At 39.8% G+C, this 14994-nt stretch overlaps 2 pseudogenes; one reads left to right on the top strand and one right to left on the bottom strand.

Moving 5' to 3' along the window:
* Positions 1-5750: 5750 nt before the first annotated feature.
* LOC111815138 lies at positions 5751-6357 on the bottom strand (annotated as a pseudogene).
* Positions 6358-7137: 780 nt separating this feature from the next.
* LOC101582617 lies at positions 7138-14673 on the top strand (annotated as a pseudogene).
* Positions 14674-14994: the final 321 nt, after the last annotated feature.

Raw genomic sequence — 14994 nt, 5'->3', positions numbered from 1 at the left:
AGACCCTGTCCCATATGTAATCCCATTGGTTGACCATAGTTTTGTCCCAGCTCCTGCCCACCTAAGTGAGTTCCCATTCTCTCCATTTTTGCCCCACATGGTTTTACACTATAAAAGTCCCTGGAAGAGACAGCTTCCCGGGGAACTACCCGCTCGGGCCCCCCTCCTGTCCCTCTCTTGGACAGGAGCTTTCTTTTTCTCAATAAATATACTCTGCTCATAACCTCCGTTTGTTCCTAAAATTCATCCTTCAGTTTTAGAGAACACGAACTCGTGCAGGTCCGGTCCAGAGATCGTTTTTTCTCTATGTCATTTGGAAGTTCCCTATATCATTTGGAGGTCACCCACCTGAGACCAGTTTTTCTCTCTGTATCAATCCCAGAAAGCATGCCCAGTATAAGGAATTCAACCAGTAACAAATGCTGGAGAGACTGCGGAAAAAAGCAATCCTTCTCCACTGTTGGTGGGAGTATAGACTGGTACATCTGTTGTGGAAATCAGTGTGGCAATTGCTCAAAAGAGTAGAATTAGACTCCCCCCTTCCCCCAGCCATTCCCGTTATGGATGTTTTCTCAGAATAACAGAAAAACATCATACCACAGTGATATATGTGCACCCATATTTATAGCACCACAATTTGTAATATGTAACATATGTCCTGGAAACAACCCAAATGCCCATTAATTGGGGAATAGATACAAATCTTGTGGTATCTTTTTACAATTTCAGTACTACTCAGTTACAAGCTCTAGACTTTTATAGATAAATGAATGAAGCTAGAGATCATACTCATAAGTGAAATAAATGTGTAAACATATTTTCTCTATATTGTAAGAAACTGAAAGAGTAGATAACATCCAAAAAGTACAATAAATATTATAAAAGGGGAAGAAACTGCTCAAAAGAAAAGAATAACTAGGATAGAGGAAAGGAGAAAAACAGCTGGAAGAGAATATATTTAATAGATAGATAGATGGATAGATAGATAGATAGATAGATAGATAGATAAACAGACAGACAGATGTACAACTTAGTTTACTACTAATCTCTACTAGTTCATTGAAAAGAATGATTTGTGTTTATATTATTTGATCAATTTTGAATGCCTATATCTTGTAATCTGAGTACTTTGAAAAGGACAATATAATAACCATTGTTAATTTCTTATTATCTTGTTTCGAAATTCTTTATTAATTTTTTGTCTTTAATATAAAAAATCCAAAAATTTAGGAGCTCAAGGGCAGACAAGCTGATTAATGGTGTGCATTTTTCTTTTTCTTGTAGATGGAACCTAGGAACTTGTGCATGTTAGGCAAGTGCGCTATGGCTGACCTACATACCCAGCCCCCAGTTGTTGTGAAGCTTATCATAATTTGGGGGGCTGTAGAGGCAATGGTTTAAAATCATGGAACTGACCTATATCCACTGGGCTTTAGAATTTTGACTTTGAGTAACTAAGCAGCTATTGCACATAAAAGAAAGAAATTGGTTATGCTGATCTTTTGAGTTCTGCCATGTTTGGCCTCCTAGCTTTTTATGTGGACTCCAGCCTGGAGCTCTGTGGGCTTTACATCTGGAACCACCCATGGTGGCAGCCACCACATCACTGGATACTGAGGCTGCAGATGGCTGGTTGTTTCCCAGCAAGTTCGCACCAATAAGAAAATATTCTCATGCTTCTATAGAGAGAGCAAGGGCTTCAGAATCTGGAATTCAATGGTACAATTCAGAGTGCAAGCCTGTCTCATTCAAGGGTGATAGAGACAGAGTCCACCTTTTGCAGAGCAGATTACCCAATCATTATAGTGTGAACTAGTTGTGTCTACATCACAGAGCAAGAGGACTTTCTCCCCGTTCCCCTGAAGGGTTCACTCACAGTCATAGCAGGTGTTTTCATTTCACTTCTAGATGTCTTTGGAAAGCCTTTGGCGCAAGTAAACTTTTGGCATGAAAGCTTAATCTGAGGGAAGTTCCAAGTTGCAGGAAGCCTTTTCTTGGGCTAATAAAATTCCTCCACCTCTTTCATTACCAACCTCCCCCTCTCCTTCCAGGAATTTCTTAGTTTGAGAGGCCTCTAACAGGCTTACACCCACACTGGCCTACTGAAAGCTTTATCTTGTATCTTTGTGGAGTTGAGAGGCTCCCTTTGTATTTGGACACTAAGTCTGTCACTTCATTGAGATTCAGAGACCTTGCTCAGCCTGCAGCCACGTTTCTGCAGAATCAGGCATTTGTGGCATTTGTGTATCTCCTCCTCTCTGCTGAGTTCATTCTACATGTCTTCCTCACTCATTTGTTCCTTTCCTGACCAACTACTTGCTTTGTTTCCATCTTCTTTGTTTTCTTCTCTGCATCAGAACCACTCCTCAGGACAGACAGTTCATTCCCTTGATTATTCTTCATTATGATTTTCATGGTTTCATTAAACTAAAACACAAAGACAAGCCAAGCATTTCAGAGGCCTGTCTGTGCTGCCAGCAACACTGCTGTCTCCTGTTAAGTTGCCTCCAGTGGGAGCTCACTGCAGGGTCATGGAATGTACCTAGAGGCAGGGGACACTGTAAAGGTCAGCTCCTGCCTCAAGGCCAGCTCTCATCCACTTCATTCCAACAGATCATTTGCAATGAGGAGTTTAGATACTCTCCAGTGTCTAATGACACATCTTGGGACATTCAGCCATATGTTTAAACACACATAGAGATGATAGCATGAGGCCAGGGTCATGAGCTTGTCTTAATTTCAGAGGAGGGTTTCACACTCTGGTGGGGACTGGATGCAGCTCCTGTCCAAGTTTCAGCAGCTCCATTGTGAAGAATTCCTCAGGTCTGCTTTGAGGATGCTTTAGGACTGGCCAGCCCATAGAAGTTTTCATGCGGAAGCACGAAGACAGGTAGGTTCAGCTTGAGAAACATGGTCACAGTGAATACCCCTAAAGCCAGGATAGAACTTGAATAATTTCTGGAGGCAGAAAAAAATCTTCCCTCAAAATCAATTTGAAATTAGATTACCAGGACTGCAACCTCCAGCCTCTATCCCCCACTGTATTTAGGGAAAGGAGGACAACTAGCCAACTAAGGGACATTCTTCTTTAATAGATAGTGGTATGCATAGTAGAGTCAGATTGTGGATACATTCTTTTAAAAGTCTTACTGTTCATGAGCTAAAAGCCATGTAATGCAGTGCCAAATATATGTAAACTTTGAGATTTTTGTTTGTTTGTTTGTTTGTTTGTGTGATACTGGAGATTGGACAGACGTCTTTGCACTGAGCTACATCTTCAGTCATTTAAAAAAAATATTTCGGGGTGCTGAGGAGATAGCTTGGTGGTCTAAGTGATCTCTGGTACTCCATGTCAGGCCGGCCTGGAACTCTGGGCATGCTATGCCAGCCACCGAAACTGGATGTGGTGGCACATGCCTATAATCCCAGTGCTGGGGAGACTGAGACAGGAGGATCACTAGGAGTCCAAGTGGTGTAGTGAGACCCTGTACCTAGATAAATAAATAAATGATTAAAGAAAACAAATTTAATATTTTTGAGTGTAGGTCTTACTAAGTTTCCCAGGTTTGGTTTGAAATTGTGATCCTGCTTCCTCAGTCTCCAAAGGAGCTAGAATTACTGACATGCACCAATGTGCCTGGCTTGTTTTTATCTGAGCTTTCTTTTCCCTTCTTTTAGTCATCCTGAAGATCACTCCTAACACCCCATTCTTATCACTTTTACCCAAGTTCCCTGTTCTCCTTTTCAAAGACCTGCATTCAGGAAGAGAAGTTAAATGAGTTTGCATAGTCCAGAACCACCGGGAAGGCCTTTTCCATCAAGGATGCTGAGCAAAATTCATTATGAAGCTTTCTGTGGAATATCTATAGAATGGGGGAAATAATTCTGTATAGCAGAGTCCACTCCGTGGAAATGATACCACTGAGGAACTTGGACCACAGTTTTTGACCTGAAGCTAACCTAAAATTTTTGAATAATTTTTATTAGGTGAGAAGTCAAAACACTTGTGATAGTTGCCCTGGAAAAACCAAGGTACAAGATTTCATCACACACTGGTGGATCACCCTTCATAACTTCATAAATTCTGCTCTTACTATATTGATAGTAAGTCTAAATCTGGAATAACCTGATCTCAGTTTTTTATTAGCTGCTAGTTAAGAGCCGATCTAGACTATTAATATCAACTGTAAAAGTTAGTTAAATGTCATTGATAGGAAAACTAACACATTATTAAAAGTTCTTAGAAGTCGTTTTCCCTTCAGTAATACTCATAATATGGTCCTTGTGTAAGTGGATTTCAGGATATGATTACTGAATTTATTTGAAAATCATTTCCAACAAATACAAAAACCTGCCAGTCCCCATAATGTTTTAATGGGACTGCTTTCCAACATGGAAGTCCATGAAAAGGAAGAAGAGTAAAGTCTGCTTTTGCTTCTAGCCTGGAACAAATTGCAATTTTTCTCAAGTGTTTATATAAGTGGCCATTCACAAGACTACTTTAGACAAACATGATAAAATAAGCCTGGCTGAAACGAAGTCTTTACAAAGCTCTAACCTTGAGGCAAGAGCCTATGGTTTTAGGTAGTTTTGTTGTATTTTTTTCATATTTTCTGTTCAACTTCACCTTTCATTTTATCTATATCATGTTAAGGAGAAAAGGAGCCGCTTAAGGAATAATCTATCCCTTGGGGATTATTCCAGCATAGTATTTTTAAGGGAAGAGAAAGAAAATCTTCAATGCTTTCAGTGTTTTGCCCAAAGTAGGTGCTCACTAAATATTGGTTTAATGAACAAAAGAAAAATAAAAAAAACAAATGATTAATTTGTTTTTTTCAATAAAAAATTGTATTTACTTAGAAGCATTCAGAATGTCAACAAAACAGTGGCAGCTTTTTTTTTTTTTTTTTTTTTTTCACTTTCAGAATGGTATTCAGTATAAAAACAAAACATAAGAAGTAAAGCCATGCTGTTATGTTGAGCTGTCAGGGACTCAGGTGAACAATTTCTGAAATTGCCAGTGACGTGGAAGGCCCAATACTATTATGGGCTACTGGACTCTTTTAGAATATTTTGCTGAGTTCACACACCTATAGTATTCAAATAACGGAACTTAACAAAAAAAGGGGATACAGATGAATGCCCATTTTGTCTCTGTGTATTCAAAGTGGTTAGGATAGATATATAGTTACATTCTCTTAATGAATAGAGGGATTTGCTCTAATGGTGTTTGTAAATAAGATATCATGTCCGCATCTTGTACAGCAATTAACCGCTAGGAAGAATGTATGCAATGTGTTAATTATTGAAACTGTCCTATCAATTTGGTTTGAAAAAAAATAAAATAATAAAATAAAAATAAATTTAAAAAAAGAATGGTATTCAGTTGACAGAACAACTATTTTGTATAAGTTGCGTCAGAGCCAACTGAAGATGACAAACTGCTGTCTCCACATATAACTCACTTGTGCTGTGCACCAGCAAGAACCTGCTTTACATTTCCGAGCCAATTTCCAGCCCCCATATGGTACCAGGCAAGGTTAGTGGCTACTGAAAATACCGCCAGACAGCAGGCTATCTAAAGACACATTTGGTGGTGTGTTAACTATACAAAAAAGAAAGACACTGTATAGTTTAATAATAAATCTTACACAGCCTTACATTTCCATTTCTTTTGCTTCAAAAGGAATGAATTTTGTACAGAGGGGTTAGATGCTTTGTATACTAGAAAAAAGCTGCACTAGAACAACTTATTCACTATCATCCTCTTCTTCATCCTCCTCATCTTCTTCCTCCTCATCCCCCTCATCTTCCTCTTCCTTCTTTTTCTTGCTTTTTTCAACCTTGACGACTCTGCTGCATCAGGTTTTCTGTTAGCCCAGTAGGCAGCGATGTCCTTTTCATACTTCTCCTTGAGCTCAGCAGCCTTCTTCTCGTATGGCTGCTTGTCATCTGCTGCAGTATTACTCTACATTTCTCCAAGTTTCTTTGCGACATCACCAATGGAGACACCAGGATGTTCTCCTTTGATTTTTGGGTGATACTCAGAATAGAACAAGAAGGCTGAAGGAGGCCTCTTGGGTTCATTGGGATCCTTGAACTTTTTTGTTTCTCCTTCAGGAGAAATATAAGTTTTCATTTCTCTTTCATAACGAACCTTGTTCTTTTGCCATATCTTCAAATTTTCCTTTTCTTTAGCAGACAGGGTCTTCCACCTCTCGGAACACTTCTTAGAAAACTCTGAGAAGTTAATGGAAGCTTCTGGGCACTTCTTCTTGTGCTCCTCTTGGCGAGTTTGCACAAAGAATGCATGTGATGACATCTTCCTCTCGGCTTCTTAGGATCTCCTTTGCCCATGTTTACTTGTTTTCCTCAGCGAGCTACAGAATCACCCAGTGCCCATCCAGCCCTGACTTGCCCCAGCTCTGTGGAGCTCAACGTACTGCAGTGGCTGTGACAGCAAGAGCTGGGTGCCACGAATGCTTAATTTGAATGACAGACACAGATGTCTTGCTTTGAACGGGAATCTTACAAGTTCATTATGGAAAAATCCTTCAACTTCTAAAATAGTTTAAAAAGTAAAAATGCCCTGAAAATCAAAACATAATCTGTATGTAATTCTTATGATGACTTACTTCAGAATCTTGGGAGTTCTTCAGACATTAAGATTGGTGACATCTGCACTGATGACAGGAGAACAAGGTCCTGGACAAGTAGTATTGCCACATCAAACTCTGAAATGATAGATGACAAGTACCTCACTTACTGGTCCCAGATTTTGAGCAAAGGGTGAATCAGCTAAAAAAAAATTGGCAAGTGATACTTCTATCCATGCATTTGCAGGAGGTTTCTCATTCACCACTGGTGCCTCTACCTCGTATCTCAACATGATGTCAACTCTCTAAACAACTACCAGAAAACTTGTTGGCCAATCAAAACTAGATTCCTGGGATCTAATGCAGTGAAGAAGAATGCTGACTTGATTATGGAGGTGTCTTAGAAAAAACAAGGCTAAGGTGTTAAGGTTCAGGCTCATGTGGCACAAGGCTGGCGCATCAGTTGGGGTGCATGTTGGGTTTGATCAAAGTTCACGATATAGTAGCTGAGGATTGAGAAACACTGCAGTCAGGAGCGCAAATGGAGTTTCAGTAAGCAAACTTTTCTCTAAGCAAGTTGTTTGCCTACGAGTCTGTTTGCTTCTCTTTTGATAAACTGGCTTGCAGAAGTTTACTGCAAGAATCAGTGAAATTATAAATTTATTTGCAGCCATATGTTCCTGTAATAATGACCTAGAGTAAATAATTCCATTATGTTGACACAGGTGGCCCGACTTCCTGCCTGACTTCCTTCCTGAGCATGGAGCTTGCTGGACACGTAGTGCTCTCAGCCCTCACAGATTAATAAGTGAGGAGAAGCTAGGAGATTGCTGTCCCCTGTGACACAAAGGCAGAGGAGGATGCGGTGGAAGTAGGAGAGTCCTGAATGTAGTGGATGCCATAGATTATAAATTTACATGCATCTGTAAGATTATCAGGCCTCCAGTAGGTGGGATTGGAAAGTAATCTCATTTTTGAAGGGCTGCAGACACCAGAAATTGTGTTAGAAATTATACTTGGCCTGTACCAAATACATAAAAAATAATAATAATCCCATACCAAATACATAAAAAAAGAAAAGAAATTATACTTGCAAACCTACTCTATAGCAATAGGTCTAAAATAGGATTTTGCCTGGAAACCAATTGAAGAATTGAGCAGGACCAATGATTGTTTTGGAAATACCAAGTCTCTGTAAGACTTCTTTATCTGAGCATACAGAGAACAAAATTTACATAGGACCAATAGTAACTAACAGGTAAAAACACTATTTGTAAACTCACAGAAGTGTCCCATTATTTGGAAGTCAGAGAAAACCGTGTGCTACTTGGTATCAGTGCTACGGATAGAATGACCTAACCGCTGTGAAAAGGGAGTAGGAAAGTATAGGCACTGAGAAATTTAGAAAGACAAGGAGCATAAAAATAAACTCAAAAATACAAGATAAAAGGGTGGAGAGAAACAAATTCTTAAAATGAGCAATATAATGAAAAAATTTTAAACCTTGTTAAAGAATAAAGATCTTTGAGCTGCATTACAGGATTTATAAATTTAAAGTATTTTTTGTTTAAAACACAACATGAGAGGGCTGGCCAAATAGTTTAGTGGATTAAAGTGCCTGTGAGCAGGCGCAAGGGCCGGGCTTTCCATCCCTGGACCTGCAGTACCTGCCCACAATTTGCAGTGACAGCAATGGAGACTGGGCGTGGTGGTGTGCACCTGTAATCCCAGCTCTGGGGAGGCTGTAAACAGGTGGATCTCTATGAGTCCGATCTAGTAGTGAGACCCTGAACACCCTGTAGACCATTCCCTAAAAAAAAAAAAAAAAAGTCATAAAACTAACAGATCAATTTTTGTGATGGTGGCAACGACCACATAGCTTTGGGGACAGAAACTGAAAATTCAAAAATTGGACAGGAGGGGCCGGCCAGATAGCTCAGCGGATGAAAGCACCTGCTGAAGCAGAACGCGGCGAACAGGGTTCGATCCCCTGTGTGCCGTGCTGGCCCCTACCCCCGGGTGCCCTGAGACGGCGATTGAGGCTGGGTGTGATGGCACATACCTGTGACCCCAGTGCTTGGAAGGCTGGACACAAGCGCATCACAATGAGTCTGATCTGTGTAGTGAGGCCCTGTAGACCCAGTATTAAATACATTTAAAAAAAAAAATGGGAGGGAGAGATAGCTCAGAGGCTTAAGCACTCACCTGGCAAGCGCGAGGTCCGGGCAGGTGTGGTGGCGGCACAGCCCTGCAGTCCCAGCACTGGGGAGGCTGAGAAAGGAGGATCACTACGAGTTCCACATCAGCCTGGGGGCTGCAAAAGTGAGCACGAGGCCAGCGCGAACTGCAGAGCGAGGACACCTTGTCTAAAAAAAAAAAAAAAAGAAAGAAAGAAAGAAAGAAAGAAAGAAAAAGAAAAAAGAAAGAAAGAAAAAGAAAATCACATTTTTGTCACAAAATGTATTTCATGATTTTTAATATTTATAAAACATTAGTATTTTTATTATGTTCAAAGCTTATAACGGCAATAAAATTTCATCTTCTAGGAACAAGAGTTTTGTAAATAAATAACTGGGTCTGGAGAGAACTGCTGCTGCTTTTAATCTTCTATTGCTGTAACAGGGGCATAAACACAGGTGGAAAAGGGTCCTCCTCGTGGGCGGTTCAGGCCGGGGAGGGACGACACCCCAGCTGGCCTTGTGGCCAGAACCGCCTCAGCCAGCACACGGCTGCACGGGGCCTGATCCAGGCCTCAGGAATGTGATTTTTCTCCTATTCAAGCCACTACAGTTTTTTTGTGTCTCTTCATTAAATAACTTTTCCTATATCCTAATCGATACACTTCAGGTGTCATGACAACTCTCTGTCTTTGGCAAAATAATTTCTTGGAATAGTATGCTGCTATTCAAAATAATGTTTTGAAAAACTGTTGACCACATAAAAATGCAATTGTAAGATGTTTGTAGAAAGTGTAATAGAAAAGTATGTATAATGGTATGTCCTGCACATGTATTTATATATATATATATTGCATATATGAAATTGGAAAGAAAAAATAGCTATTCAGTTATTTTTGGATATAACAGCAGAATTATTTTCTCATCTACATTTTTCTCTGCCCAAAAAGTCTATATTTAGTATAACTTTATATAACTTTTAAATACCTAGATACGACAAATAATTTTCTTATAAAGTATATACTAGGGCTAATTAGGAGACAATTTCTAAAACTAAAATTTAATTTGTAATAAATTATTTTCTACAAATTGGGTGCATCTGACAGAAGTTTTGAAAAAGACACATAACCTTATTTCTTTTATTCATATACTGCAGATGTTATAATTACATATATTTATATATAACAAAAACAATTGAAAATGAAACATGAAAAAAATGAAACATGAACTCAACAATTCTATTTGAAAAAATTATGTAGCCATAACAGCACTATCTTGGCACTAGTCATAAAATTAAATGAGAAGCAATGATTTTCATTTATTTATTTAGTTATTTTTATTTTATTGAGAAAGAAATAGCAATGAGACAGTTTCAAAACAGGTTAGGAGGACAGTTACAATAATTAATACATTGTATATTGTTGTCTTCATAGTATTCAGAGTATAAGACATCGACATGATATCTTGTCTAAACACATTTAGTATAAATTTTTCTTCTCATTGAACTAAGAGAAAGTAGCTCTATGTCTATCCTATTTTGTATATACAGATAGATACATTTTTTTCATTACGAACTGGACCTTCATTTATATCCCTCTTTTAACTTTTGTCAGAGATGGGTATTCCACTGACATTCATATATTGTAGGTGCATGAATTCAGCAAAATAATCCAATATAGTCCAGTAGTCCATAATAGTAGTGGGTTATCCATAGGGCTGGCAATGTCAAAAGTTGTTGACTTGAGCCTTTTACAGCTCAGCATATTAATATGGCTTTACTTTTTATACCTCATATTTGTACTTTTCTGCTGGATGGTTAAGACCAAGATAAAGCAAGACCCATAGAAGAAAAAGTATGACTTTTGTACCTGACAAGGTCAGTCAAATCCCCTCAGGATTTCCCCTGAAATCCTGTACAGCAGTTTGTAGATCTTTTGTCAGTGTCAGCCATCTGAATGGGTCATGGCTATAAATGATGTGTGGGCTTTTCTTTTTTTCCTTTTTTTTTTTTTTTTTTGGTGGTTCTGAGGATTGAATTTAGGATCTTGTGCTTGCCAGTCAAGCGCTTAATCCCACTGAGCTATCTCCCAATTTGACTCTGTTGAATTTTACTACAGATTTTTTTTTTTTTTAATTTGTGGCTGTATATTTTTTTGAAGATAAATGTTCAGGTGTAGCCCCCAGAATTTCCAATCTAAAAGGGTGTTATGGTTTGTGTCTAGTTTCCCCCAAAGCCTCATGCAGTCATGGGATGGGGAATTCTACAGTCTGAGATTAACTCATGATCCATTGGGATTATGGATCTTAGTACTGTTGGGATCATGGGTGTGGCCACTTCACCAGGGTGGTGCAGAGAGCCTGAATGCAATTTAGGGGAGACAGACTTGCTCTCTGCAGCCATTGTTGCTGCTGCACCTCCATTTTGCTCTTGCTCTTTGCCGCTGCCATGGAAGGTTGCCCTCTGCCATGTGCCGCCCTGCCTTGAGGCCCGCCGAGTAGGAACTGCAACCTCCAGTGACTGTGAGCTAAATAAACCTTCCCTTCCTTCATTTTGGGTATCAGGTATTTGTCCTAGCAATGAGAGAAGAGTAACTGAGACAAAGGACAAGTATTTATACATTGAATAATAAACAACAAAATGCTAATATTTCTCACATTTCATTTTGAGGAAGCTGAGTTCATTCTGCATTTTGTAAGAACCTGGTCTTTATTTATTTCATTTTATTTATTTATTTATTTTCTTTGTATTTTAGGGAAGGGTCTACAGGGTGTTCAGGGTCTCACTACTAGATCAAACTTGTAGTGATCTGCCTGTTTACAGCCTCCCGAGAGCTGGGATTACAGGCGTGTACCACCACGCCCAGTCTCAATTGCCATCTCAGCACCTCTGGGGGCGGGGCCAGCACGGCAGGCCCAGGGATTGAACTCCCAGCCCCTGCACCTGCTTGCAGGAACTTTAATCTGCTGAGCTATTTGGCCAAGTGAAAAGAGCAGGTCATTTAATTTTTTTCTTTCCTTTTGCAGTACCAGGGATCAAACTCTGGACCTTGTGTTTGCCAAGCAGGTGCTTGTGCCACTGAGCTATCTCCTGGTCTTACTTTTGATTGTTGATTCTCAAATAGGATTCAGTGTCATTTCAGGAATAGAAAGAGCAGAATTATACTTTGTTTCTTTCTTATTTCCATGTCCTGGTCCAACTGGGTTAGGAGCTGCACAAATATATTTCCATATTTTTTTCACAAATAATTCTGATGTGACACTCTCTTAAACAATACTTTTAAATTATATTTGTTTTGTGATAACATAGTAGAAAGTAAAGTACTTTTTCTTTGGTGAGGTAAATTTAGACTACACAGTAAAATTAATCTCTTTTTTGAGAATTGTGCACAGATTTTAATATACAAATGTGAGTGTGAAATTCCAAATAAGTCTATTTTATAAGCAAAATCTGGAAACAATGAACAAAAGGGTCATGTCAGATCTTTATATATTCTATTTTAATGTAGTTCAAACTTTTTATTCACAGACCCAGCAGGAAGATTGTAATATATTAAATCGGATTCTAATATGCCAGATCTCAATACAGTGGGAGCGACAATTTGGTAGTCACTTTGTGACTTTGCTAAAGAGAGCCCGAGATACTCTTAGCCCAGTTGTTTGTCTGAGTCCTTAGCATTCTTCTCCTTCCTCAGAACTTGGATTTCTGTGTGGGAAATTACTATTGGATGGAGAAGAGGCGTCCAATTGTGCTACTTGGCCTGAGTGTGGTCAGTTCAGGGACGTGGGCTCTATGTCCCACTGGGACAGTGACCCTGGATCCCTCAGAGAAGTGATGAGGTGGAGGGTGGGCACAGTTCAGGTTTTTCTCTGAAGTAGCATCTTACTCCACAGAGCTTCTGAAACGTTGATTCACAACAGCCATGCTAGGGCTGGCAAGATAGCTCAGCTGTCTAAAGCTCCTGGTGTAGTTCGATTCCCAGCACCATATGCTGTACCAGCCCTGCTCTAGAGTGAGCTGAGCCAGCCAAAAAAACAAAACAAATCAAAAACAACACAACAGCCATGCTAGAAATTTTGATGTGTGTTAACAAAAACAGAAGATTAACAATTGTTCTAAAGAGATGGCTATTTATTGACATCACCAAAGTCATCGAGGAGGTTGGCGGCTCCTCCCAGCACATTCTGGCCTTCTCTTTTTCTTTTTTTAATAGTGCAAGAGAGACATTTCATTCCAAAACTTACATACGGTGGGATACAAAGAAACTGGACCAAAGCAAGTGCAAAATCCAGAAGGGTTCTGGCCTTCTCTTGATGGCAGGGGATGTCCCACCTAGAATTGACAACTAGACTAATGTTTGCGATGAGAAAAATTCCAGAAGGGTGGAGAAGAATCAAAATACTGAGTACATTTGCTGCAACAAACCTGGCTCCAGTGCTTTTACTCTGTGTTAGGCACTCTGCCATAGGTATTTTTAAGCAAAGGGGAAGGTTTTTCCTTCCATCATTTCTTCTGTCCATCCTTCCCCTCCTTCTACTCCCCTCCTCTTCTCCTGTTCTTTCTCCTCCTCCTCCTCTACCCCTCCTACTTCTCTTAAGAATCTATGTATGGCTTTATTACTTTCTAAGATAATTAGAAACTAATTATTAGACCACGTTTAGATGCTTTCCCTGTATTCATCAAGGCTAGTCAGGGAGACCCAGGCCTGAAACGGGTACACTGATGCTTGATCCAGGCCTGTCCCTGTCCCCATGACATCTCAGGAAGGGCTTCCCTGAAGAGGGAGGAGGACAGTCCCAATGGGGAGGAAGCACAAGGAGCAGTGACCTAGGCAGGGCTGTGTGTGCTCCTGGAAGTTACTGAATTACATTCTTCGCAAGGCATATAAAATAAATATGGAGGCTCATGTCTGGAATATTGTGTCCATGCAGGGTAAGCTGTACTAAATTTAGAAGGTCAGAGCATTGACTGTGGGCCTATTGACCCTAGTCTCCCAGTTTAAGGAATCTGAAAGCCTTGCCGAATCAGCTATAGAAGCAGTAGTGGAAGCTGTTGCGGGAGGGTTTCCTACAGCGCAGCCGCTGAGGCCAGACCACTGGGCTCACGGCTGAGTCTTGGCATCCCCAGTAATTCAGTGCTATACACATCTATTAGAATTGTTGGCTATAATTTAAGAAAAAGTATATGAAATATACTGAAAATGAGGACAGTCTTGCTAACTGTTTTGTGTTTTCTGAGTGGCCGCTAGTGCCTAACATGCTGATATTGTGGTCTAGTGACTTTTTGCCTAGAATTTGCAAAAAATTGATAACATCACATAGTATTTACCTTGGACTTATTTATTTATTTATTTATTGGTATTGGGGATTGAACTCAGGACTTTGTGCTTGCCAGGCAGATGCTTATGCCGCTGAGCTATACTCCAAGCCCTACCAGGGGCTTATGATATTCATTATTCATCTTTAGGTTTTCCTCTAAAGCTATAGAATGATGGAGATATGAAAATTAGATTTTTTTTCATGTGTCCAGGGGCTGAAGAGTAGGTTTCTCTTTGGGGAGGTGGCGTGGTAGTGGAGTGAGCTGCAGGGTAGGAGCCGGGGCAGGACAGGCGTTTCGGAAGTTTCTCCCTCTGTTTGACCCCATGTTGGTTGAAAGGAGCACAACTGAAACTGTTACCAAAAGAGGCATTATGCTTCCAGAAAAATCTTAAGGCAAAGTGCTGCAGGCAACTGAGGTAGCTGTGGGGTCCGGCTCTAAGAGAGAGGGTGGAGAGATCCAACTAGTTAGTGTGAAAGTTGGAGATAAAGCTCTTCCAGAATATGGAGGCACCAACGTAGTTCTAGATGACAAGGATTATTTCTTATTTAGAGATGGTGACATTCTTGGAAAATTTGTAAAGTAAATCACTGTTGAAGTGGCGTCACACAGTGCTGCCCATTCCTCTGAGGTTCTGCCGTCTTCCATCATGTACATAATTCCCATGTCTCCTTTATAATAAACTGGTGATATCTGAACTAATGACATCTATTCTCTAAACTTTAGTTTCATTGTACTGGTGTAAACACTACCAAATAAAATATGTAAATGAAAAAAAAAATGAAAAAAAAAATTAGCTTTGTGTTCTCAATCCAAACAGCAAGACCAGGACAGTGCCAGAGGAAAAGGAAGAAACAGTAATGCCCAAAGGAATCTGAGGTTTCCTGTGGGAAGTGTTATACATCTT

This window comes from Octodon degus, unplaced genomic scaffold, assembly GCF_000260255.1.
Source record: "Octodon degus isolate 3935 unplaced genomic scaffold, OctDeg1.0 scaffold00001, whole genome shotgun sequence".
In the NCBI taxonomy this organism is placed as follows: domain Eukaryota; kingdom Metazoa; phylum Chordata; class Mammalia; order Rodentia; family Octodontidae; genus Octodon; species Octodon degus.
This window is presented reverse-complemented; position numbering and strand designations above follow the sequence as displayed.